Here is a 27276-nt window from a genome sequence, read left to right on the forward strand (position 1 = left end):
AAATCATTGACACTGCAAGCCAGAACCTGGGCAGAATCAAGGAAGCCTGTAAAGCCCTGAGGGTGCAAGCAAAAAGTATTGGTGTCCAAGTTATCTTTTATTCCATTTTACCAGTTAGAAGAAAGGGTGCAGCCAGAAATAGATGCATAATACAAACCAACTTCTGGTTTCGCGGCTGGTGGTGTCATGAGGGGTTTGGCTTTTATGACAACAGAACATTCTTCGATGACTACAGCCTGTTAGGGAGGGATAGGATCCATCTGTCTAGAAGAGGCAAGGGAATCTTTGGCAGCAGGATGGCCAAGTTCATGAGGCAAACTTTAAACTGAAGGACTTGGGGGGCAGGGTCCAAAGTGACAACACTCATGCCATTGCAACCATCTGGGGAATAACTGGAACAGAGACAAATATTCCTTAGCTGCCTTCTAAGATGAGAACCAGAAGACCAACCACCTGAAGTGTATGTACACCAATGTACATAACCTGAGGAACAAACAGGAGGAACGTGAGCTCCACGCCCAAACAGAAAGTTATGATATTATAGGAATAACTGAAACATGGTGGGACAACTCACATGACTGGGGGATCGTGATGGATGGCTTTAGGCTGTTTCAAAAAGACAGACAGGGAAGAAGAGGAGGAGGAGTTTTGCTCTATATTAAGGACAACCTTGAATGTACAGAAGTCAACTACAGTGATTGTGGAAGCCCTATCAAATGCCTCTTGGGTCAAGATCAGAGAGGTCATCTCCAAGGGGGGATCTTACAGGAGTCATCTGCTACTGACCTCCAAACCAAGATGATAAGGCCAACAAAGCAGTATTTGGGTCACTTAAGCAAGCTTTGTTGGAAGAACAATACCAGAGATGGAAAAGCAGACAAATACCTGTTGAGAACTACAAGGACATTGCCAGGATGTGCAGAGATGCACTTAGAAAAGTAAAAGGTCAACTCAAATTGATATGGTCAGAGATGTTAAAAACTACAAGAAAGGGTTCTTCAGGTATGTAAACAACAAGTAGAAACAGAAGGAAAATATTGGCCCACTATTAAACAAGAGAGGTGAATTAGTCACCAACAGTGCTGAAAAGACAGAGGTTCTCAACACTTTCTTCACCTCTGTCTTTACCAGAACTGTTGGGACGCAGGCCTTGGGAACAAAAATCCAGGTCAATGCAAACACAAACCCACCATGAGTGAAGGAGGAGTTGGTATGTGAACTATTACAGGAGTTGCACTCCTACAAATCAATGGGCCCTGATGTTATCCACCCGAGGGAGTTAAGAGAGCTGATGTTGTTGCAAGGCCACTCTCCATAATCTTTGAGAAGTTATAGAGACCAGAGGATGTCCCAGAAGACTGGGATGTTACTCCTATCTACAAGAAGGTCTTAAAGGAGGAACCAGGAAATTATAGGCCCATCAGTCTTACTTAAGTCCCTGGGAAAGTTATGGAACAAATCCTCCCAGGGTCTATCACAAGTCAAATGAAGCACGTGATTGGAAAAAGCTAGCACAGATTCACCAAGGGCAAATCGTGCTTCACAAACCTGATCACCTTCTACAACAAAGTAACCCACTCGGTTGATGTGGGACAAGCAGTGGACATTGTCTACCAAAAGCTCCAACGCTTTTGATATGGTTTCCCACGGTGCTCTCCCAGAGAAACTGATGTGTTACAGTCTAAACAAGCAGTCTGTGGTGGGTGGGGAACTGGCTGACAGGCCGCGCCCAGAGGGTGGTGGTAAATAGCTCTTTTTCAGACTGGCAACCTGGCACAAGTGGGGTCCCCCAGGGATCCATATTGGGCCAAACACTGTTTAGTATCTTCATAAGTGATCTGGGTGACGGGATCAAGTGTTCCCTGATGAATTTTCTAATGATACCAAACTGAGTGGGGAAGTGGACACTTTGGAAAGGAGACCCACCCTGCAGGAAGACTTGGATAGACTGGAAGAGTGAGCTAACAAGATCCTTATAAAATTCAACAAGGACAAGTGTAAGGTCTTCCATCTGGGAAAATATAATCCAGGAGTGCAGCTCAGACTGGGATCTACCTAGCTGGGGAGCAGCCCTGTGGAAAGGGACCTGGGTGTCCTGGTGGACAACAAGCTCAGTACGAGCAAACTGTGTGCTGCAGCAGCAAAGAAAGCCAATAGGATGCTGGGTTGCATCAACAAGGGCATCACCAGCAGAGATAAAGAAGTCATTACCCCACTCTACTCAGCGCTTGTCAGGCCACAACTGTGTACAGTTTTGGTCCCTATTATACAAAACAGATGTGGACAGGTTGAAGAAAGTCCAGAGAAGGGCCACAAAGATGATCAAAGGCCTGGGAAGCCTGCTGTATGAGGAAAGGCTGAGAGAATTGGGTTCATCCAGCCTTGAGAAGAGAAGGCTTAGGGGAGATCTTATCACCATGTTCCAGTATTTAAAGTGTGGCTACAAAGAAGATGGAGACTCCCTTTTTACAAGGAGTCACACAGAAAAGTCAAGGGATAATGGGTACAAGTTACTCCTGGGGAGATTCCAGTTGGACGCAAGAGGAAAAATTTTTGCAATAACAATCAACCAGTGGAATAATGTCCCCAGAGAAATGGTGGATTCCCCAACACTGGACACTTTCAAGAATCAGCTGGACAGGGTGCTGAGCCATCTTGTCTAGACCGTGCTTTTTCCAAGAAAGGTTGGACCAGATGATCCCTGAGGTCCCTTCCAACCTGGTATTCTGTGATTCTATGATTCTGTGATACATTTGTCCCAAGAAGCATTAAGATCAAGAGAGAAGCACAATATGGTGTCACACAAAAGCATGAGACTGGATGATTTTATCCTTCCACCATGGGAAAAGCCAAATGCTACTTCCCTGCTGAAACTGTTCACAGGTTAACACTGTAGATCAAACCATGAGCCTTTTCCTGTCTTCTACTTGCAGGGAAAAATTGAAAAGGGAAAGAGCTTCATTATTTACTGAATTGCAGTGAATGGCTTTCTTTCTTCCTATTTTGTGAATGATTCTCATTAGAGATGAACCAAGAAGATCCACATATTTTGAACAGAAAATAAAAGGTGGCACTGTCTTTTGTGTAATTAATGATCGAATGGGGGAAAAAAAAAAAAAAAAAAAAAAGAATTGGAAGACAGTCAGGTATAGACTGCCCTCTTTTGGGCAAAAGAGGGCAAGGATGTGAAAGAAGCCAAAGGTATGTTTTTTAAACATTAGTGTTACAATTTCACAGAACCTTGAAGGCAAATTCATGTTTTATTCATATAAAAGCTAAAATGCTGACTAGAACACTCCAGTTAGTTAGAGATCAGCCACTCACCAAATATCATCTTGTAGATTCACACACAGACATACTACAGTGCAGGAGGGGAATTAGAAAACCAAAGATGTGAGCAAGGACTGCAAAAATGAGAGAAAGAAAGGTCAGCAAAGGCAGCAATAAAGCAGCTGCCCTCAGCAGAGATCAGAGTAGCACTTCCAGTGTCCTAGAGGTGTTAAAGAATTTTGTAATTAAATATATGCCATTATGCCATGTAAACACTTTTCAAAATATTTTAAACTTCAAGATTACCAATTAGTTTGAGCTTTCCAAGATCTTGTCAAGCTTGAAGATAGGAGTCATATTTCATGGTTGTGAAGACTGCCAAAGAAAGATTAAGCACTACAATCAAGATATTTGTCAAGGCAGCTGTCACACGTCCAATCTTTCTGCTGTCAGGATTAGTTGAGAAAAGGCAGTTGCTCCTCCCCATGGAAAGCTGAGCATGAGCTGTGGAGACTCACAGCTGTCACGAGCCTATTTCCATGCTCTTTGTTCCTGGTCAGCGGCTTGTGAGATAAGAAAAAGTTTAATTTTCTTGGTACCCACATGAGTCTGTCCCATCATCCATGTGCTCCAGCAGATCCCTTCAGCACACAGCAGAATGGGCTTTAAACAGTTGCTTCTAATGGCATAGCTTCAGAAAGAGATATATGTTCCTGAAATACATGTCTAGCACTACCAAAACATGCAGTCATCAGACATTTGCTGCACCTGAAAGCTGTTCTTAGCATTGAGCTCTTAACATGAATGATGAGTGAGGAAAGAAACTAGAAGGCTGAATAAATGTAATGCATAATGAATATGTTAGAGGAAAATTTATCATGTTGGATCCAGCACCCTGACAGAGGTGAGGCTGCTGACCGTCCATGGCTCATGGTCCAACTGGTAGTGAGGCTAAAGATGTATTCCCAGCAGGGACATGCACACAGAACACACACATACACCACATACATACATACATACATACACAAGTATATACATATTTACATGTATATACATGTCCAGCCATACAGATCACAGACACTCAGAATGTGTGTATGAACATAGACAGCACCAAAGGCCTCATCCTGCTCCCCTCTCTGGCTAAGTGGGATAGAAGCTCACTAGTGAGAATATATGTATGTGTGTGTTTGTGCATGTGTGTGTGTGCAGTGTGGATCACTCCAGCAGCTGGTCTTAGACAGTCTGCCAAGTAGCTGTCCCTTGATTCCAGCTTCCCCAGTTACTGGCACCTGGATATATGAAATCCCAAGGCTGCAACTGCACTCCAGTTGCTGGTACAGACCATCGTGTAAACACTCACACACACACACACACACATGCACACACACACACAATACACACATACACAGAGATGTATTGGGACACTTCCAGGTCCCAGTAACCATCCCCCTGTGCTCTAAGCCCCAGCTCTTAGACATACACAGGCACTCCTGCACTCATAGCTGTCCCTTAGGGACTCACTCATGCCCTTGCTCCCAGGCCACTTCACCTGCTCACCAGCTTGGTCTTCGCTAGTGATCACATACCCACACTCACTGCTATCACTGGCACCATAGACACACAGGCGCTCTGACCCACGGTCTGACTCCAGTTACTGCACTCATACCTCCATGCACACACATACACACAGAATACAGTCACTGACCCATGACACAGCTAGAATGGAATTTAATCAGATGATAGGACAGACTGTGCTGATCAGGCACAGGGCACGGCCAGATAAGCACACTGACCAGCCCACTATTTACACACAACCAGTCCTTTTGACCTGCTTACTCCTCTATTTTCCCACTCTTGTTCCTCCCCAAATCACATGAACATCTCCCTTTTCCCACGTTTGGTTCCTCCCCCAAGTCCTGTGAGATGCCAAACTGCCTTTCCTCTGCATCTCATAATGTGTCCTACTCCTAAGCAGGAGTTCTCTTAGTCCAAAAGAGAGTCTCATCCAGAGAGATGCTCCCAATGATTCACGGTGACAGGTTTCACAACTGGACACTGGGGCTGAGGCTTTGCTGGGACAGCACTGGGACAGGCCCAGACAAGGTGGTGGTTCCTCAGAAGTCCTTGATTTGGGTTCACCTCTACCTGCCACTGTGCCCCTGTACTCCTCTGGGCCTTAGATGGGCTGATGGCTCCTGGGGTGGGCCTGGCAGTAGCTGGGCAGGGTATTATTTGGGCTCCCCACCTTCATTGTGTCTCTAAGCTTTTATCACATCCCTAACAGCATACAGATATGCCACTCTTCAGAAACTGCAGTTGCTGTTTAGCACTAGCACTGAAGTCAATGATGTCTAAGTATTTGAGTGTGGCCAGTTCCCCACCTGAGGCATGGTAGGGACTCAAAATATCCTCCTACTCTCCCAAACTCAGCATAGGACTAGTCACAGTAAAAGCCAGTGCACTAAGAAGAAGGCAGAGACTTCTCTAAGTCCTTCCTATATTCTCTGAAACCCCTTCCTAGGTCCTTTTTTCGATGGCTCTATGTCCTTCCCCTGCCCCTCCATAGAGCTGTGAGCCAGTATTGACACAGTCTACAATGTCACCAGTTTGCCGGGAGTCTGGAGCACACTGGTTTGCCAGCACCTAGTATGCAGTACCAGCACCTCTCTACCAGGTTCAGAGCACCATGCTGAAACAACTGCAGTTTTGCCCCAGTGCAATAGGCAGACGCAAACAGTTGCATAATCTGACTTAGCTTTCACTTAGCAGGATTCGTGTCTTGATTTACACAAGTAAGATAAATAGGATCAAATGAGAAAATGCATCTGGAAAAAAAAAAGGGGCTGTTTCTCTTGTTCTTCTCTGATAGACAGCTTGAGCACTCATTCAAAAAGGTGGAACTGAAACATTAAAATGCCATCTGCATCTGTATAACAAATGTATTTATATGATCTTCTCTTCTCAGACAAGCAGGCTTGTGCAGACTTTCACACACACCTACCAGCTCCTTTGCCCTCTAAAGCGATTAGGAGTTGTTTGGCCTTAAAAGCTCATTCACTGTAATGGCTGTTCTGCATACTAATCTACTGGAGAAAAGAATCACTTAAGGGGCTGTTTGTAGCTTTCTAATGTTATTTACTAACAAAACAGTCATATTTTCTATAACAACTGCCACTTCATTGGGTGCATATGTTCTTGACTCAAAACTATGAAGCAGATTTAACTCAACACCATATGGTGTGATGTGAACTTATGTGCTTTTTTTACTGTTTTTAAACAGAAATTATATTGCAGCAAGTGAGTTTTATTCTCTGACGTATGTTAGTTTCAGAGCATATTTCAATGAATACTTTTGAAACCCCTTCTATCTTTTACATTTATTTCCAAAGATCAACTTACTTGTGTGTTCTGTCAGGCAAATCCTGTCAGAGGAATACTATTTGGAGGAGGAAAGGAGGATATGGTTACCAAAACAGCTGGTATGTATAGAACTATGGCAGTTGGGTTTGCAGTCTTTCTTTTTCTGGTTTGTGCCTGCAGCAAAATGACAGCTGTACAAATGTACTAAGCAGTCCCTATTTTCAGGATGTGCTGAACTCATAATTCAGTCCTAATGAATATGTCATTGGAATCTAGCAGCCTGTTTAGATTACTGCTTCTGCTGCTGCAGAGGCATTAAATGCAGAAATAATAATGCTTTAATTTGCAATGGATAAATATCATGTTAAGGGCATGGAAATGGCAGTGGTTTGGGGGCCATGGAGTGAATGTATGGATTTCCTGCATTCTCTGAGGAGTCTGAAAACAAAGATATAAATACCCTTTCTTCATTTGTTGTAGGGTTTATACTTAGTGTTGGCAAAAACATTAAAACGTATTTTCAACATTTTCAGTTAATGCTATTGTAGATTAATCTTGAGTATTGTGCAGTATGCCTGAAAATCTGCTGCTTTGGAAAGGATGAAGATTATGCCAAGCAAACTGGAATATCCAGAATGAAAATTAGTTGGGACTGGGAATCGGTACCTGCAGTCTTCATTCACACTAGCTGCACTAATGACTGAATGCATCACTCTCCAATCTGGGAATGAGGACTGGGACACTGTTTGATCTATTATTTTTTTGTAGACAGTCATGCACAATTTATGCTTCAAATTCTAAATGTTATTGAAAACACAGTTTAATAACCCCAGGAAATAATTTCCACAGCTTCGCAGTCCACTAGTCTTCCTCAGACCTCACTGTGGAAAAATCTTATTTAAACCACTTATGATTAACTAAATACTAAAGTGAATAATAAGACAGATTTCTGGAGCTCTGTGATTTAGACCCAGGAGTACAGCTCCTGAGTGTCAATTTAAATACATATAAATATGGGGCAAAATATGGGACAAAAATTCTTCTAAAAAGGTTCCTTTTTCACAGAATCACAGAAACATCTAGGTTGGAAAAGACCTTGAAGATCATCTAGTCCAACCATTAACCTACCACTGACAGTTCCCAACTACACCATATCCCTCAGCGCTATGCCGATCCTACTCTTAAACACCTCCAGGGATGGGGACTCCACCACCTCCCTGGGCAGCCCATTCCAACACCTAACAACCCGTTCTGTAAAGAAATGCCTCCTAATATCTAGTCTAAACCTTCCCTGGCGCAACTTGAGGCCATTCCCTCTTGTCCTATCGCTTGTTACTTGGTTAAAGAGACTCATCCCCAGTTCTCTGCAACCTCCTTTCAGGTAGCTGTAGAGGGCGATGAGGTCTCCCCTCAGCCTCCTCTTCTCCAGACTAAACAACCCCAGTTCCCTCAGCCACTCCTCGTACAACATGTGCTCCAGACCCTTCACCAGCTTCGTTGCCCTTCTTTGGACACGCTTGAGTAATTCAATGTCCTTTTTGTAGTGAGGGGCCCAAAACTGAACACAGTAATCGAGGTGCAGCCTCACCAGTGCCGAGTACAGGGGTAAGATCACTTCCCTGTCCCTGCTGGCCACGCTATTTCTCATACAAGCCAGGATGCCATTGGCTTTCTTGGCCACCTGGGCACACTGCTGGCTCATGTTCAGCCAGCTGTCAATCAACACCCCCAGGTCCCTCTCTGACTGGCAGCTCTCCAGCCACTCCTCCCCAAGCCTGTAGCGCTGCTGGGGGTTGTTGTGGCCAAAGTGCAGCACCCGGCATTTGGCCTTATTGAAACTCCTACAGTTGGCCTTAGCCCATCACTCCAGCCTGTCCAGATCTCTCTGCAGAGCCTCCCTACCCTCAAGCAGATCAACACTCCCACCCAATTTGGTGTCATCTGCAAACTTACTGAGGGTGCACTCGATCCCCTCGTCTAGATCATCAATAAAGATGTTAAACAGGAGTGGCCCCAAAACCGAGCCCTGGGGGACACCACTCATGAATGGCCGCCAACCGGATTTAACTCCGTTCACCACCACTCTTTGGGCCTGGCCATCCAGCCAGTTTTTACCCAGCAAAGCGTGTGCCCATCCAAGCCACGAGCAGCCAGTTTCACCAGGAGAATGCTGTGGGAGATGGTGTCAAAGTCCTTACTAAAGTCAAGGTAGGCAACATCCACAGCCTTTCCCTCATCCAATAAGCAGGTTGCCCTGTCATAGAAGGAGATCAGGTTTGCCAAGCAGGACTTGCCTTTCATAAACCCATGCTGACTGGGCCTGATCATCTGGTTGTCCCGCATGTGTTGTGTGATGGTACTCAGGATGATTTTGTCCATCAGTTTCCCAGGCACTGATGTCAAGCTGACAGGCTTGTAATTTCCCGCATCATCCTTCCAACCCTTCTTATATATGGGCGTCACATTAGCTGATATCCAATCTGTCAGGACCTCCCTGGTCAGCCAGGACTGCTGGTAAATGATGGAAAGCAGCTTGGCAAGCACCCCAGCCAGCTCCTTCAGCACCCTCGGGTGTATCCCATTCGGTCCCATAGACTTGTGTATGTTTTTGACCACCGCAAGGGCAAAAAGTCTCTGGCTTAGACTACCCCATGGCCCCCAGAAGAAATGACAGTGAGCTGGAAATATGTATTCCATGGACAACTTTTCTTGGTCATTTCTTCTTTTACACCCAGTCCAAGCACATATTGCTCATAATTAAAATGTTAACCTACAGTCTATGTTACTTTTAATACGAGTTTGAAAGGCTGAGGTATAAGAGAAAATCAAGGTCTAATGGCAAAAAAGGAATTAACTTCTTGACTCCAGATGGGATTAAATTACATGTTGAAATGTCCCAAAATTATAGCACTAAAGTCACTCATAAACAGAACACAGTGTCATCCATCAGCACAACAGCCCTAGGCATTTAACACGCATTATTTTTACTCCACTGCACAAGCATCAAATCCAGAATTTGTTCAGTCATTTCTAGTAGGAATTCTACAGGATCTGATACCTTTAAACAAGCATTGCCAATAAATAGATTTTTTTATACAAAACTCATTTTGTCAATGTTTTTAATGTTGAAAAGGTCTCCTAACAGATTTTGTTCTAACTTAAATTTCTGTAAAGTCATATATGAAGGATTAGTTTCATGGGAATTTGTGCTGGAGAAGCAAAATATAAGTACAACACAGGCATCTGTCATTCAGACAGGGGTTACTTTCAGCTTGCTTCTGATCTAACCTCACATTGTTTTTAATGTTCAACTGTCACATCATAAAGGACTTCTATATAAAAGAGGGATTAGACAGAAAGAGCAAGTAGGACACAGGTAATTGACCAGATGTGAGAAGCTTGTCTGCTGAATTTAAAGAACCAAACATAAACCATCACCACTCTTCAGTGGAAGTCTGGAAGAATGCAATAGACAGTGGTTTGAACACAAACATCAACTTTCCAATGAAAGACACAGGGCTGCTTTTTACTGCTACTCATTAGGGGGATTTTCTAAGACAATAGGGTGAGCACTGTGCCCTTCTGTGTTTAAGAAGCAAAAAATACAGGTACTCAAAATCAAGTGACTTAAATCAAGTATTTATGTAGCTAGTTATGTGCTATAGTAGCACTAGTGGTGGTAGTAATAGTAGTAGTAGTGATATGACAAAAACTGGCTGAAATTAAAGAATAATTTGGCCCATTAGGGAATGAATAAATAGCTTTCCCAGGTATTCTGAATTCCTTTGAAACAATTAATTACCTAACATTTTTCTCTTCACTTTGAGTTTTTTACTGGTTGGTCATTTTTCAGTTTTGGTTGCAATATTTGACTGAATCAACTCCTGTTCAATACCTGCCTCTCACATACAGCTCCAGCTGAATTTGATGGAAGCTCTGTATGCAGAACACTGGTATAAGCAAGCACAAAAGCTTCCCTTGAGGGCCAGTAAGCCCTATTCCTTGCTGGTTCTAGCTCCATCAAATCTCTACATTGACTCCTAACTCAGGCAGAAAATAGGTCTTGATGTCACTGACTGAATTTTATCTGCTTTTTGCATGTTCCAAAGTCTTTCAGATTTTGAGAGACAAGGTCTTACTTGACATATAGGATCATAGCTCACAGGTAAGGCTTTAATTATCTTGGAGACAGAGAGATGCTTCGGTAACAAGGGACAGATCTACAGAGATGTTATGCTTTTATTTCTGAAATGTCATTCTGTGGGTGGTTTACTGAGTGGGGAGGCTTTGATTTAGAAGCGAATTTTAAAATGTCAGTCAAGTAGGCTCTGGGTCTTTATGAAATGCCATGCCCCAGCTCCTGAGATCAAGATCAAGTTGTATTTGCCTTGCTGTGTGAGTAGAAAAGGAAAAAAACAAGTAGAGGGAGGTCTCCACTTCTGGAGACAAATGCACTCACAGTCCCATACAGTTGAGATTGTGCTGGCATAAGAATATCTGTATTGTTGCCAAGACCTATGCCAATGGTTTATCTATAAAAGCAGGTCCCTGTATATAGAGATCTTTAAAGCTACATGTAAATACAAGACGAGACTTTAGTAAGTCAAACAGGAAATTGCAACTACTGTCCTGTCTCCACTAAGACTCTATTAAAGAAAGGGCAATTAGAGAAGCTGATTCTAATTTCTTTTGCCCCAGTACCATACCTGGACAGTCAAAGGAAACCACAGAAGGAAATTAGGATATGATTCACATCCTAAGCATAGACTGCTAATGTCATTTGAGATGTTCTAGGGTATCCTGGCTAGTCTTCAGCTGTTATACAAGCAGTACATCTATCTCACTTCTTTCTTGTGTAATATCTGTCAGCCCTATTCAGATGTCAGGGATGCCCTGAGGCATCTCAAATGAAACTAAATGCCAATGTTTAGGCAACTCAGCTGAGCCCTTCCGATTAACATTTGGCAGCCATGATGAGTTTCAGAAGACCACATATTTCCTCAAAGGAGAGAAACAAGAGGCAGCTAACATAAATACTTAACTCCCAAGAAGAACAGCTGGCACTAAAAATAGTATATCCTAAAGCATTCAGTGCTAATCCAGCTCTCTTATAATGAAGTGAAACAGAGTTTTAATGGTCCTACCCACTTCTGCAAATCCCACATTATATATTCAAAACGCCTCCTGCAGGAAGCTTTACATCTGAAAGCTGAAAAGCCATATCAACCCCAAATAAGTTTGATCCAATCAGCCATGAACATAAATCATGTGATCATGCCACTTTTTCACTATGAAAGTTTCAGTGTTGCTCAGAACAGCAAATGTCGTGGAGTCAGATTAATTTCAATGTCCAGTAATGCCTACTTTTCACCATAGACTATAGTCTACACTTCTAAACCATAGACACATGAAGGTAGGTGAAATGAATGCAGCAGCTGATGTGCAAGTTACACCACTGCCAAACCAACCATGAAGTTCCATGTTGCAAAAACAATTACAGAAATGCCTATAGTCTGGCATTTCCATTTTCCAAAGTACCTTGCACAGTCACTTCTCTGTGAAAAACTTTAAAAGAGCAAGGCAAAGTAACAGCAGCATAGCCACTGACAGTTGCAACAAATCCAGAGGATATCTACTTTCTCAGGCTTTCAGGCTCTAAACACACATACATAAGCATTCCAGATCCTGAATTCAAACAGAGGAACTGAGACACAGGGCCAAAATTTTCAGCTGATGTCAAATGATACATGTATGTCTGAATGCGAACTTCAGAGATGGAGAAGTTCCTAACTCTGCCTTTAGCAGATGAACTAATTACAACATTTAGGCAGTACAATTATCCAAAGACTAAATGTATTTAACATGAAGAACCTGGGGAAGAAAGCTCCTTCTCAGCCAGCTTTAACTACCAGTGTCTGGAATCATTCTGTTCTCTGAACTGAACTGATTCTAAGTCTGTCATTTTTCGAAAGAAGACCAAATAACTTCTTAAGAGAGTAATGTGGCAATCAATGCAGTTGCCCTCCTCTTGTTAAGTGGGTAAAAGACAATATCAAATTGCAGTTCACTCCTACAGACCTGAAATTATATGTCATTTCTAAGACCAGTTTGGTCAAGCTGTTAAAACACTACCTGTCTTTTATGCTTCAGTATCTATAAAATAGAGCAAATGATCAGTGACTTTTAGCATTGGTCACTACTAACAGTTTGGCTTGATGTCAATGCAACTATTGACTGATGTCATAACTTATGAATATTGATAGAGTGAGATGCAGTTGGACCCTGATCTAAGGTATGTACTTTGCATATGAGAACCAATGATCTTAAGCTTTATTTGAAGAAACAAAATGGCTGCTCTACTCCTTTGCTAAGAATATTCATGTTAGTTTGTTCAGTATGGTCTTATCTGAAATCACTCAAAAACAGAAATACAAAGAAAAATATCATCAACTGAGTTAAAGCCATGCTGCATTTAATAATAATTTTCAGAGATGGGTTTTAACGGTAATAAAAATGGAAACAAGGGATTGGTACCATAAAACTTGTCAAATAAATGTAAAAGGACATAAACCCCCAAAATAGCTTTCACATAAAATCTCACCACAAGATAAAATATAGCGTTTGGGCAAAAAGAGAGTCATATCTCCAGCAACTTCCATAAATAATTCACTGCTAGCTTGTAAACAATAGAGAAGCACAGTATGAATGCCAAAGAGGGTCTTTATATGTCATAAAGCCACTCAAAAGTGCACTTGCTGCAGCAAGTCTGACTGTGAGCTTTGATGTGCTGGAAAAGAAACTGCTATGCTGAGGTCATCAGTTAGTAGAAAACAATTTCCCTCATACAGAGAAGCAGACTTACTGCTGGGCTTCTGACACAGACAGATTGGATTTAAAAAACAAGACTGCATAATGTGGGCTTGCAGGGGGAAAGAAATCTTCTACACACCTTCTAAATGACCAAAGCTGAAAGAAAATATATCATCTTCCTTTAATAGCTATCAAAAGTTGACATGATATTGTGGCAGTGTTCACACTCTGGCACAGTCACACTTTAAATATGCAACTGGTCTGATTTGCATCCTCTTTCTTAACTAAACTGCTTTCATGAAGAACTTAAGCTGCTCTATTTGTTAAATGTCAGGCTAAATAATTCAAGTGACATGGATCTGCAGTTCATTTCTTATCATGGGTATGTTTTAAAAGGTAACTCCATCTGTCCTTTGAAAAATCTTAACACAAGAAGAAAGCCAAGGCCATTGTAATAATGTCTCTTTCATTTCTAGACTGATACAGCAACTGAATAAAAAAAGCGAATAACCTGATAAAAAGCTATATAAATATTGAATGCGTGTACCAACACTTTTAAGACCTCAGCCCTCTGAAGTAATCAGCACAGCTGACACCATAACAATTACAGTAAAAATAACAGAGGAGAGAAGATGGGCACTAGGTGGAGAGAGAAATGTAACCTTTGGAATTCCAGTGAAGACGACAACAATGCGAGGATATATAGTGCTGGCCATGTGATTCAAAGAGCACAATCAGTGTGACAGGTAAGGATAGGTAGAAGATTATTTCTATGTTACAACTCTTGACTTCTTTCAGAAGTCATCTACAATGCTCTGAATTTCATCTGTACTTACTCCACCTCTCAAAAACCTGTGATTTGTACTTTCTTGATATCAAAAGTCTTTCCAAAGTAGGTTTGTTTTTTTTCATGTGCAACTTTTAAATGCATTCAGAGGGCCAGTTTGGATTTTCATTTGTCCACAGTTGAGAAACACATTATCTGGCAGAGGATTTGCCTTTTCAAAGGGGAGGAAGAAAGAAGCATCTTCATTTCAAGCAGTAAAGGCAGAAGTGTGGGCATCACAGGAAGAGGCACAGAAACAATCATTTGTATAGTTCCATTTGGATTAATCACATGGTCGATGTTTTAATAGAGTGATTGCAGAAAAAGCTCCAAATTTAAGGACCTTCTAAAAGGATGTATTACATTAGTGGAGTTTAATAATGGGCATCCTTCTGACGGGCCTCAAGAGCTTGTTTAAGTCAAATATTATAACCCAGAAAAAATATGAAGGCAAGTTTGTTATGTTGTCACAGGACTGACTGTGACTAAGATCTCAGTCCAGGACAGCACCATTTTCTCAGAAGAATCAACATTTTGAATTCAAATCAAACTACACCTGAATCTTTCTAGAACTTTGGAAAAGATACCTCAAAGTCTTCTGTTGTCAGCTTGCATATCTTATTTCTGACAGGAGGTGTAATTAAGACATAAAGAAAATGCAAAAATAACAACAACAACCAAAAAAAGTTTTCTATTTCTCACCTGAGCCAAGCAAAATGTGAACTTCCACTGTCAAAACATATAGCCAGTACTAAACTGCCCACATGTTATCACCCCCACCTTGTGTCTATAGCTTGTAGTTCCCTCACTAAGCTGGATTGCACTCTTGATCAACCCCATGCTTCCAAACCATGATAATATCTTCCCTCGTAAAAAAATTCCTTGTTCATTTGCAATGGAAAGGATTTTTGTTGCAGCCAAGATACACAGAGTTGCTCAGCAAACTGGATGCCTGCTGTCTTAGTTCCCCTCCAGTCCCTGAGCTAGATGGATCTTCTTTTCCCAGCTCAGACCTTGCCATAGTCTCCACTGCTGCAAAGGGAAAGGAAAGCATATACCTATTGGCGGGAGAGTGTTTACTCAGCTGTGGTGTCAGCAGGAGCTCATATCACAAAAAATAAACAATCAAAAATATAAACTTTGAAAGGTTAAGAGAAGCCACTTTCAGCCAGCTGCTGGGAAGTCTTATCCCCATCTGCATTCTTCTGTAGGTTGTACATCTAACATCAAGCAATGATGCTGGATGTGAACTGCTGAACACTGGAAAGGAGCCTCAGGTCAGTTCTTTCTGGATTCAGTTGTTCACCAGCTGGTATGTGTTCAGCCTCACTTTTGCCCTTCCTTAAAGAGAGAATAAGAAGGCCAAAATGGTCAGACCTTTTGTGGACACAAGGAAGGGCCTGTGTCTTTTGTCTGAAGTCTCTGCTCCAGGCTGTGATATGTTATGTACAAAGGACTCGTCACACGTGATTTCCAGAACATCTCCAAACTGCTGCCTCTCACAATCCCCCTCCAACAATCACACACCTAAATGGTAGTAAATGTCTTTAAAAAAACACTGTTTATTGTGTTCATTGCTTGCTGCCTCTGAAGCAGTTTGCGCTATGAGACATTTGATGGCAAAAAGTCCCCTCCTGAGTGTCTTCAAATTTGAAAAGTATGCTTTAGCTACGCCTGTCAATGGGACATCCATGCTCCACCTCTCCTTTATGGATGTCCTCTCAGCTATTTGTATCTACAGATACCCAGCCCTATCTATAGGTCAGACCCCAAAACCCGTCCCTGTGAGATTAATGCCTGTAAGGTACTGCAGCCTTCTCTGGGATAAAATGAAGTCACTTGGACTTCTTTGTGCCATTGTGAATAAACTTTCAGCCCAAAAAAGCTTTAAAATCAACCCTGCTAGAAAAAAAAGTTTACAATTCACATAGTCTAGTTAGGCTTGGCTTCTGACATTTATTCACTGGGATGCTTCCTTCCTCTCAGAGTTCAACTAGGAGAAGGTAGGGGCTCATTAAAGCTTGAAGAAGAATCCTAGACTATCCCTTTGCTTGGTGAAATGCAAAAGAAAAATAGGTCACAAACCACAGTTTTAGCATCATTCCCTCTAATTTATTCAGTTTAGTCCCAATTTATAGGGAGTCCTGCCTCACCGCATTATCTACTCATACCTACCATATCTCATTGCCACATTCCCATGTGGAGAGCCCCAAAACAGCTGGTTCAGCAAAAGCTAACATCCTTCAGGAACAGACCTAGCTCCACACCTCAGTGCAAGAGTGGAAGCCAAAACACAACTAGTAACAAACTGGAACCAAATTATTTCATGTGTGAAGGGTCAATTAAAGACAGTGGTTGAGTTTGCATTTCTCAGAGAAAGTGTCTGTTCTTGACCACACAGTGTATATAAAACCAGAAATTCCCTCTCTCGCACCTTCTCTGTCTACCCTCCACTCATTATTTTCTCTGTCTCACAGCAAGGCAATATTCAGTCAGCCCAAAGGGCAAAGTTCCATATTTTGGACTTGCTCACAGAGATCAGTCATATTCAGTTATAATCAGTGTAAGCTTTGCTAGCAAGCATTGTCTGCACCTAGCACTGTCTGTACATAGCACCAAAAAGAAAACAATATCAGAACAGTCAAATTAACCCTTTATTAAATCTAGCCACTTAAAAATCGATTACTCCCTCAATGTTGTTATTTTACTAGCATTTGCATTTGCTGATTTAATCAGTCATAAAATTACTACATCTGTAACACAGGCAAGAAAAAAGAAAACCTCTGATGAGATTCAGGTGAAATATTTCAGTAACAGGGAAGCATTAGGGCTCTGTACAAGGCACTGCCTTGGCTTCATTTGCAGTGCTTTGAACATCAGTGTTCAAAGAAGATGAACACAGGCTACAAAGGACTAATGTAAGGGCTGCAAAGTTATCGGGGGGAATCAAAACCCTATTTTATTAGACGATAATTTTTTTAAAAGTGGGTTTTAGGCAAGTTTGTAAAGTTTGGGAGTAAATTTGGTTTGTGCTTTGTAAGTACAACATGATTTGTGATAAACTACAGGAAGTGGAGCTCTTTAATTTAAAGGTCTCTGTAGGTGCATGAATTAATGAGTATAAACTGAGCATTAACATTTATCCAACAGCTCCAGGAAGAGAAGAAGGTTTTATTCTTCAGCAAAGTGATTGTGTGGAATACTTTCTTGAAGAATAATGAGTTCCAGCAAAACTAGAGAGTTTTAACATAGGGAATGATGAGATGAAAAAGGATGTTATATAGTGTGGCTATCTGCAATAGCAGAGTCTGAACTCTGTGACACAGCAGGCCATTTCCCACCATAACTCTGTTTTTCTCAGGATGATCATCCACCACCAAGATAGTAACAGGCATTGGGGATAAACTTACACAGGTGCCTACAGGGTGAATAGCAATAACTGAGAAGCTGCAGATTACTGATGGCTTCATATAAACCATGAGTAATTATCACCTTTAACTCAGAGAAAAACAATATGCCATTATTTTGTTTGACAAATATCTCTTTAGCACAGCTATATATTCCCATTCAGAGCCAAAGATTCCAGGATAAGCAGGCACACACATATCCTCATGCTAAAATGAATGCTTTATGTGACCTAGTTCTAGGAAATATAAATCAAAGGCTTTTACTGATATATGTTGAACACTGTATGCCTTACTTTATATAAATTCAAATGTGCAGCATGAAATGCCACCTTGTGAAAATTTCTGTTTTCATTGGGGAATAATGTAGTTTAGAGGCAAGATATAATGTTTTAATATCTGAAACAGACCTATATAAGCAAGCTTCATAATAAGGATTTATTTTTGGATTTATTCATCAGGCAGATAATAGGTGCATCGGTTTTTCCCCTGTCAAGTGTACTTGTGCAGAAAAGGACAAGGCATTATAGTAGATTATTTTACATTCATTTTAATAATGTAGTTTAAATAAAGATATAAAACTCTTTATACAACACTGGCAGCATGTAGCCATTCTCAGAGGCTACCCCATGTACTGTAATAATTTCAAGGACATGCTTCTCCAGCACCTTGAGAATTTCCACCATATCATTTCTGAAGAAGTTTTCTCCTTGCTGCATGACTGCTCTGTGCCTTGTCACCAAAGTTGCTTTCTTATGGGGGTGGTAGTGCTGCCTTTCCTAACAGAGAGGGAAAGGGAATGGGGAATAAGGAGGGAGAATGGCAGGGGAAAGTGGGAAGGAGAAGGAGGAATACAGCCACCCATATCCTGAGGTCGGTGAGATTGTCATCTGAGAAAGCTCCATCATTTCATGGTCATTTCTAACCCTGGTTCCTTCATCACGGAAACTCTTCCTCAGTAACACCATCAGAAGCAAATGTTTCAGGATAAGGACCTGCTATGGGCAAAACAGTTTCATCTTGGAGAATTGCACTTAATGTAATTTATTGCCAATTAACATCAAATTTTAATTTCCAATTCAAGTATTAAGAAAAACAGGAAGACAAACAATTAAACGAACACTGAGGGAAACACCTCTCATACCCCTTCCCCATGCTTGGTTTCATCCCAGTGCCTGTCCTCCTGCCTTCCCTTGCTCTCACAACGCATCATACCGGCCCCCCTGCTGCCTTTGGATGCACAGCAGGCAGCCCAGGATGGTGCTGTCCCTGCACAGTGGTTTCCTGCTGCTCCTCCTTCCTCTCTCTCCTCTGTCCTGTCTTCTCACTGCTCATCTGCTCCAGCATGGCTCCCCATCGGGACACAGCCCCTCAGGGGTGTCCCTGCCCCATGTGGGTGGCCCCAGTCCCTCAGGGTGACCCAGCCCTGGCATGGGTCTCTCAGGGGAGCCTCCTCTTTCCAGCGGTGGGCCTCCAGCCGTGTTCCCAGCACCGTCCCCTCCACCCATCTGCCCCATTTCTCCTCCTCTCGTGGCTGTCACTCTCCACCAGCCATGCCTGCTTGGCTTCAGGTGCTCCTCAGCAGGCGCCAACCACCCCGGTGGGTCTTAGAGCTGGCTGGAGCTGGCTGGAACCAGCTGTGACCAGCACAGGGCAGCCCACCGCCTCCTCCCACCCAGGCACCCCACAGGCCCCAGCCAGCCCCACTGCTACAGTAGAGATCCAAAAAAGATCAGGAAAGAATTACATCAGCAACTTCTCCACCAGAAGATGGACCAAAAGATGAAGTCCCCTGGTCGCCATTTCAGAAAAAGGAAGGCTGCAGGATGGACCTCTGAGAAGCACTGCTCCTTCCCAGTGCCCAACGTCATGCTGACACCCTTGGTACCTCCAACAGTTTCCTCCACAGGCTACAAAAAGGAACAGGTGAAGTGTCTTACCTGCCACATATTCTTGGAGTTTCCTTTTCACCCAAAAACTAAGGAGCTGTCAAAGCCTTCTAGCTATAAAAAATGTCACTGCTCCAATTCTTGAAGAATAATAACACCAGGACCAAAAAATCAGGAGGTGAAAACAGTACAGGTCAATTAATATTTTCGTTTATCTTTCAAATTCTTTTTCTAAAATTTAGTTTATTGTTCTTTATAAATATTTGTTTTGAGCCTGAACAGCAGAATTTGTAGTTTAGCAAATGGAAAAATAAATTAAAAACAACATTAAAAACATCTATAAAGTTGACACAGAGAAACCATGTGGGAGCCCTATCGGCAGCTCCAAGTTTTGGCATCCGCTATCGTTAGCAGGTTCTGGTAAACACCAACTTGTCTAAAAGTTTCTGTGCATCTCCACTATTTTTTGAGTTAGTGCAGCTTTCCAGCAGGCACTGAACATCCCGATCAGAAGAGCACCCCAGCATTTCCTACAAGGTACTTCAGGGTAATTGCCCTGTCTGAACTGCCACATGATCCTGAGCACCAACACTGGTGTCAATGTCCCAGCTTAGGAGTACTCTCTCTTTAGACGACTGGCTCTGAGAACTAAGTTTCAATCGTGCTTTGGTCAAATTTTTGGTTTTTCGCTCAACAGGTTAGGCATACATTTGAAATAGTTTTGCACAGCCCGGGATCTGCAGGCAAGAAAACATCATGTTTGAAAAATCTGTTTTTCTTGTCATTAATCCCTTTGCTATTTTTGCATCTGGCCTTGAGCAAAGTATAATATGCTTCCCAGCTATTCCTCAGGACTGCTCTTCTGTATTTCCGTTCATAAAATTTGCTAGGTTGGGATTGTCTTGTTTTGTTTTGGATTTAGTATAGGCAGTCTAGATATAATTTATAAAAACAGGCACTTCAGTGACATTGCAAAAACTCCAGAAAAGGACCAAGAATTCAATAAAAGAAATTGTAACCCCATTGCATTACAGTGTTAAAATGGGATGAATATCATCACATCAGTTTTAACTAACTCTTTCAAATGATGAATTCTTTGTTTAGCCTTGTTTATTCCCTGGTATTTTTTGTCTAATTTATACAGTGGATTTAGAATATGTAAAACCTCATATTGACAGATATATATGAAGGTAGGCTGTTTGTGTGTGTTTTGGGGATAGGGGAGTTGTGTCATCACCTGTTATTTCTTCATACACCAGGGAGCAAAACCAGAACAATCAGATTCAGAATCAGAGTGGACTGTCTGCAAACAACTTACAGCATGACATTATTTTGTGAGTGCTGGTAAATATATAACTTACATTCACAGAAATAAGGATCAATTCACTAACATTTTCAACTCACAATTTTTTCACAACAATTTAAAAACGTATCTACTGGAATTAAGAAAGGGATAGTGAATGTGATTTTCAGAAATGTTTAATAATTTTAACTTTTTGGAGCAATTTGGAGAAGAGACACTAGCATTTTTCAATCTAGATCTCACTCATAGAGGCTACCTTCAGGATGATATGCTTACCTTCACTGTCACCAACGACTAAAACCTGGTAATTGTTTCACTTGATATGACACAAGAGAGCATCAGAAAATGTTTTGATTTTATCTTTTCACAGCCTGATTTTTTCACTTTGGGAGGTAATTCTGGTAAGCTCTCCATTGTCCTTTCATTTCTCCTCTGACTAAATGACCAAGAACTCTGCCTAGATGGTTTTAGTGAAACACGGCTTCAGGAGTGCTATCACTACACCACCTCTAGTATTCAAAAAAGAAAATAATTTACCACAAGACATTCAGAATTAACTAAAGAAACAATGTGCATATTCTTTGTGCGTCAACTGCTTTTCCACAGAGGCCTTCAAATGTTTATCATTTCACTCACTTCTCTGCAGAGCAGAAAGCTCAGTTCTACACTGCGTGTCAATTGTGTTTGCACAAAGCTGCACAAAGGTAATGAGCGTGTCTTCTTTTTCTGAATAGTTGCCTCTGTTTTCTTATGGTGGTAAATAAGTTTCATGCTGCCACTACAGTATAACAGGAATTGGTGAGAAGGACAAGCAGCAGAGGGTTTAATTTTTTTCTAATTTGGTTCATTGTGTAGGTTCACTAGCTTGCTTCTTTAGACTTGAGAAACAATCACATCAAAATTTTAAGAATGCATACAAATAAGAGACAAGAATGGACAAACTACATGCAAAAATATGATTTATGCCAGGAAAATGACATCATGTTTATATGTATGTACATTAAAAATAACTGTTATTAAAATCATAGCAGTTCAATAACATAATTCATGAGATAACATTATATCAAAGCAATCAAAGAAATACAAAATGTTTCATTTAGATGCATATTTCAAATTTATGTAGTTCAGAACTCCTGTATCAAATGTTGATTTCACATGGGTTTAATTATTATTAACAATGATTCTAAGTGAAAAGAGGTTTATGTGCTTAAAGTTTAATGCTTAAAATAAATCATGGCTGCACCAAAGGCACTGGAAAAGCTCTCATTACCTAGAAGTGGAGCATCATTTCACCCATCATATCCATTCAGTGTCATAAACCTCAACCACTATTTAGCTGCACTGGCTGAGCAAGACTGTAGTATGGGAGTACTCCCCCTCTCCTGTGCAGTTGTGGCCTTCAGTACATTCTTAAGCGAGCAAAGAGTTGTTTTGCTGAACGGAGTTTGTGAAAAGTAGAGTATCCCTATTTACAGTTTGATTGACTTGCAGTGAAGATCATCTCTGTCTCCTTCCTGCAATTTCATTTTATTAAAAGACAGAAGTCTAATCATCTAAAATGTCCGTAGATGTGCTTAGAGCTGTGAAAATTAACTCTCATTGGGCAGTTTGCAGGCATCAGTCTAAGAACCAGATCTGGGATTAATTACCTAACAGTTCCCAGAGCTTTCTTTGTCTTAAATCCTTCAAACCTGCCATCTTGTCAGCCAAGCCTGAGCAAGGAGGTTGTCCTTGGAGTTCAGCAAAGCCCTCTGATGGTACTGGTGGACTGAACACCGCAGAGCCCTTAAGAAACAGTGTGAGCTAGGAGATGTCTGCAGGAGGCAAGGCAAAGCTAAAAGTGACATTAGCAAAAAAATGTGGGAATGACAAAAGATGTGTGAGCACCAGTCACCTCTGGAGCTTGGAAATTGTCACAATCCCTTATTGTCCATCGACTGAATATGGGTTGAATTACAACCAGTATTCTAACTCTTTTGTGATTGTTTTTGATTCAATCTTTGGCTGCTCTTGTATACTTCTTAGCACATTCTAGTGCACACTTCTCTCAATTTTCCATAACCAGTCATGGGTGGGTAAAATGTCATCCTCCAACTACTATTTTACACCTGTATCATCGTATTAGTATCTGGCTGCTGACTTTTCAACTTGATTGCTGTAACACATCATAGTTACAAAGCAAAACTCATCTCTAAGTTATAACTGATTCAAAATGTGGTAGTGATTTTCTGAACATGAGAATAGATTAACTTGGCATTCCTGTTGAATCCAGAACCAGGACCAAGGCTTGAGTCCATTCTTTATGAGGGTTAGCCAGTGCAGCAAAGGCATCTCTCACAGTGTGACCTCTTTCAACATGAATGTGCCACCAGCAAAGGGAGAGTCACCACCTGATATCCAAACCTGGTGTGCAGCCCACAGTCATGAAGTTTTTCCTCAGTGAGGCAAGCATGACCCTGCATCTGGGTAGCTTCACAGAAAACATTATAGCATTACACTTTCAAAGACATTTTAAAAGACAATAAATCCTTACACACACCTCCATAACCTCACCAAGGGGGTGTGGAAAGATAAAGAACCTTACATGTTTACTTTAAGAAAAAAAAAAAACAACATGCATGGTGGTCAAGTACTGCTAGCACAAGAAAAGCCCTTTTCTCACCACAAGCATGATAAAAACAGGCACTGAGCCAAGACTCAGAAGATGTAGCTTCTATTTCCAGCTCTGCTGTTAGATAACTGCATAATTTAGGGAGTAAGTCACTTTTCTCATTCTCATGTGGAAAATGGGTGCAATAATACATATCTAAAAGAGTTTGTTAACAACAGCATCAAAGTGCTAGACCACCTGATCACAGAAAGGCAATCAGAAGCAACTGCACTCAGACAAGACATTCTGAATCTTTTTCTGTTCAAGCTTGTAGCTATCATTCTGTTTCCTTCCATTAAGTAACAGATGAACCTTCCATCAAGGAGGGATCAAAGACAATGTGAGCACCACTGTATCTCATAAAATCACTGGCTCTTTTCCCCTCTACTCCTTGAAAGCCCTGTTTGCATGCGACATTATGGTTTTCTTTCTTGAGATGATAAGATACTTTGGAAAATTTGGTTAGGGATTTATATTCAGAGAGAAACGAGTTTGGAGTGTCAATCTTGCTACAGCAATAAATCTTGCTACATTGATAAAATGGCTTTATAAAGAGGAAAGTCCCACAGGTTTTTCTAACTGTGGTCCAAATTGTGATTTCCTGTCTCAGAAAGTTTTTAGGAGCTAGTATGACTTAATACCGAATTTCAGTACTCCTTCACTTTTTAAAGGCTGGGTTGGTCTTCCTTTACCTGCTTAATTTACTATATCTTGCATGCAGCATCACGTTATTCTGTTGACTGCATACAAAATAATATAGCTCACACATGCTACTATTACCTTTGATTTTCTGTCCTAATACATACAAGTCATGAGGTTTGAGATATGAGCAGGCCTTTTCATAACATATATTCTGTATTTTTGCTGCTGACAGTGGCTTAGATTTTAAGAGAGGTATTTCAGTAACCAAAGGAAGGAAAACATGATTTGGGATTGCAATTACTATAATTGTGTTTACCATGCATCTCTTCCCTCATAAATTTTTGGGGAAGGGAACCATATGACTTCAATAACTGTCTCAGGAGTTTTTCCATACACTGTTGATCTGCAACATTAACAGCAACGGAACTGTATGTATGGTTATATCATAGACATTGATTATTTAACGAAAGAGTATACACTGCTATCTGCTCCCTTCAGTCAAGTTCTCCTGACCTGTTCTGGGTCTCTGAGGTTCATGGAGTAAAGGTACAGTGCAGCTGTTCCTGCATTGCTCAAAGGCAATAAAGATGAGAGGAGAGAAAAGAGACACTGTCAGCATGGAGGGCCTGGACACTCCGCTCCCATAGCACCAGGACAAAGGTAAAAATGATAGGAGTCAGCTGGGATGAGAAAGAACCTCACAGTGGGTGTGCTACAGAAAAAGGAGAAAGGCAGTAAAGGAAGAAAAAAAATATAAGTTAGACTCATTGTGACAATGGCATATTCAAGAAAAGGGGCTAGAAAAGAGAAAAAAAAAAAGGAAAAATTTTTGTGTTGTTCCTATTAAATGAAAATCCTTTGGCAAATTTCAAGAATATAACACTATCCCAGAAAAACCTTAGGAACTGTAGAAAATAAAGGTGAAAATTTAAATAATTTGTTTATTTAGAAAACTGTGGGATACTGTAGGATCCCAACCATGCTGTGTTAACTTGAGTAGAAAAAAAAAAAAGAACATAAAAGAGACTGAAGATACATTTTTAGCAGCACAACCTGCCTACTGAATGATTTTAAAACTGATATTTATGAAATTATTTCTCTAAGAGTTGAAATGCCATCAAACACACTGCACAGATGAAATGCCTGGGAAACGGCTAATCCTGCTTTTTAGTTTGGGACTAGATTGTGCAGAGCAGAACCTGGAAAGAGTTGCCATGCCTGTCATGTCCACTTTGGACACTTACGTGTGCCTGTCCCAACAGCATCAGGACTCTATTCCCACTAGTGGACACCTGTTAGTTTTCCAATATCCCCACCTTCAGGCAGCCTATGAAAAGCCTTAGTTCATTCCTCTCTGCTTTTTCCTCTGTTAAGGTGACAGTGCTTTCCATTTCACTTAATAATCAAAGTTTAATTTGATTAAAAGCTTAACGATTCAATTATGTGTATTAAATAATCCTTTATTTTGATCAGTTTTGTTGTCTTTAATGAGGTAATATTCTATAATTAAATCACTGGATACAGAAAGTTACTGTATAATTAAGACCATGGTCCTAAATGACTTAGAATAATGAACCCAAGCAAGGCACAGATAATTAAAAACGCTCGTGACTAAAATTTGTGACATATTTCCTAACCACATTTTGAGTGCAAGGGTGATCTCACCAACCACACATTGCAACAGGCTCTCTGTGTGACCTTGACAAGGTATATAATCTTGCTGAGGCACACTTCCTTATCTGTAAAACAGTAAACCTTTGTTTTAACAAGGTCTTCAAGAAAGCACTTCACGGCAAGGAGAGGCATTCACTCTCTGCATGCATAGTGCCTAGTAAGAAGGGATTTTCTTGGTATTATCAAAAGATAAATAGTAAGAGTTAGGGAATAAAACATAGCTGTAGCAGGTAAGAAGGAAGGTACACCTTTCTCAATATCCCCTCAAGGACAGCTGCAACTGGCAGACAGTTAAGGAAATATTAAAAGGCCAGGCAAGGACTGTGTGGTATCTCTGCCTCTGTCTCACCCCAACAACTGCAGTTGATGGAATTCATGAGATGCATTGTGGTGTTTAATAGCTCACACTCTCAGCAGATTTTGAACCCAGCTCTACATCTGATCACCACAACTTCCCCTTGTAAGGAATGCTGCAATTTAATTACACACGGTGTAAAAATGTACTTCCTTTTGTTTATTTTGTGTCTCTAGCTGCTATTTTTATTTCATGCCCTTTATATAATGCACTATGAAGACAAAGGAATAAACTTGCTCCATACATCTTCTCCATGACATTTATAATTTTATATTTTTATATATACATATACCTCATATCATTCTGAGTCATCTCTTTCCAACCTTTTAATTTTTTCCCAGAAAGAAGCCATTCCACCTCTGTGATTACATTCATTTGACCTTTTTTGCTTCACTTTCCCTTTTTCAAGAAACATAAACAGGAACTATACACACTGTTCAAGATGTGGTACACCACACATTTATAAAGTGGCAGAATGATATTTTATATTTTGTTCTCATTTCATTTCCTAACCTTTCTTATCATACTTTTTGCTCCTCTGACCACTCTTGAGCATTTCACTGATGTTTTAATAGCACCAGCTACAATAATTTCAAGATATCTCTCCTGAGAGGCAATAGCTAATTTAGGACCCATCATTCTGTATGTACAATTAAGGATGCGTTTCTCCATGTGCATCTCTTTGCATATATTGACCTTGAATTTCATTTGCCATTTTACTGTCCAGTCATTCAATATCATGAAATCCTCCTGTAACTCTTTGCAGTCAATTTGAGAGTTGAATACCTTGAATAATAGCTCAGCAGCAGCAGCAAATTTTGTCACCCTGTATCTACTTTCTTTTCTAGGTCATTTATGAATATGTTGAATAGCTAAACTTCCTGAACAGCAGCATCCATTGCAATGCCTCTCTTATCTGTACCTTTTGTTTCCTTTCACTTAATCATACAATCACATTTTCTCATCTTTGCATTTCCTATCATATTTGCTTTTATTAAGCCACAAGAGGAATTTACCTTTTATTTTAAGACAGCTTAGTTTTCTTAAACCTTTTTGATGAGGGATCATGTCAAAAGCTGTTTGGAAATCCAAG

This window comes from Strix aluco, chromosome 2 (assembly GCF_031877795.1).
Source record: "Strix aluco isolate bStrAlu1 chromosome 2, bStrAlu1.hap1, whole genome shotgun sequence".
Classification (NCBI taxonomy): Eukaryota; Metazoa; Chordata; class Aves; order Strigiformes; family Strigidae; genus Strix; species Strix aluco.